Genomic DNA, 1,815 nt, shown 5'->3' on the forward strand with positions numbered 1-1,815 from the left:
TTCCCTTTCACTGACACACACTTCCTCTGTGTGTGTATGTTCTCCAATCAAAAGTTCTGCTATTGTAAAAGTACTTCTGCTGAGTAACACTGCGCAGGAGAAAGTGGTAACTTACAACATTAACCTGCGTAGGCAACCGTCCTGGAGGAAGTTACATAAACTAAAACAGCTGCCAACAACAAGATGGTGCTCGTTATGTCTCAAAGTCTGAGGAAGTGGAGGAGGGTTTAAAATATGGACTTTGTAGAGTTTCCAGGTCTGCGAAGTGTCTTAAACCTGCAGTCTCTGTAACAGCCAGCAGGGGGCGGCGGCGTTACCATTCAGTCTTATGGAGAAACGAGTCGACTTCTCAGTTGATTTATTCCCTCAGTAAACAGTTTCCTGATGAGTTTCTGGTCTCAGTCTCTAGTTTCAAGTCTTCTTCCATACAGCATGATGTTCATTTAGTAACTGATGGTCCCATTTAGAGTAAAACAGACCATAAAGCAGGGTATGCTTTAGGGCGGGGCTACCTTGTGATTGACAGCTCATTCTCAGTGAGTCCGTCCAGCTCAACGCACCAAACTCAGATCAAACTGTCAAACAGTGCTGATCAGATATGGATCCAGATTCTGTTGTTGACTGTTTCTCTCCTCCAATCTGTTCACAAACACATTTTACTGTTAATCTGGAATACCAGATCGTTTGTGAGCAGGCGAGTAGAAACTGTGCAGCCAATGAGAGCAGCTCAACTCGCAGTCGTCACCTCCGCTGACTCCGACAAACCAACGTAACACCAAACTGGAGGCTTCAAAACGGTTCTCCACAAACCGATGGGTGACGACAGGTTCATTCTTTATTTTATTAGTTGCTTTCATTGTTAGCAGCATCTAGTGTTGCTTCCTTTCTAAGTGTGCAGGAGAAATATTGATCTAGAAAGTGTCAGAGAAACAGATTCAGACCCACATCAGTCCAACCCGTTCGCCCTCCGTCCGACCGACCAGGTTTCTCCTTCAGCTCCAAATAAAACTTTAAGTAAAGTTTTATTTCACCCACAGCGATCGTCTCATTCTACCTCATGAAGATGTTTTTTTGCTTTTCACTGACGGTCTGTGAACACGGCGGCTCGTCGGGGTCAGAATACATTACTGAACCTCAAAGAGGAGCGAATCATCAGCATGTCAATGATCAGCCGCAACACAAACTCATCAATTCAGCCGTTGCTAGGAGACCGGATGAATGAGCGTCACTCGTTTTTTTTGTTGTTTGCTCTCTAACGAGTTTTATGGCTCATCGAAAACAGCCAATCAGAGCGAAGCGTCGTGCTGCGGACAGGAAGTTGTTTGAAACACCTGAAAGCTGCTGGACCCTGAATTTAGACTGTCAGGTGACCTGTGAGAGCCTGTGAGGCTGAGCTGAGGGCACAGAGTCTCTCTCCTCATACAGGCTGTAGTCTGGCTCCACCTGCTGCTGCAACTGCAGAAAATACATTTATTATGATTATTTCTATTATATAACTCTATAAACTACCTGACTGCATCCTAGAGAGAAATACTGCATTATTTATGTGGCGGTTGGGTAAATTTATTAGCAAAGAGCCACTAAATATCTCTTTAAAAACACAATATGGCATGTTTTTATGAAATAAACAACCAAACTGTGTAAATGAGTTCCAACTGGACCAAATAAAACCGTAAAATCTGTAATAATTAGAAGATTATTTTACTTTAGAGCGTTTATAAGAGACGGAGGATTGGATCAAATCTGTCAGACAATTTTATAGGATCAGGATCAGGATCACGTCTCCTGATTAAATCCCAACCGGATGCTTCTGAT

The sequence above is a fragment of the Dicentrarchus labrax genome, unplaced genomic scaffold, assembly GCF_905237075.1.
Source record: "Dicentrarchus labrax unplaced genomic scaffold, dlabrax2021, whole genome shotgun sequence".
Taxonomy (NCBI): Eukaryota; Metazoa; Chordata; class Actinopteri; family Moronidae; genus Dicentrarchus; species Dicentrarchus labrax.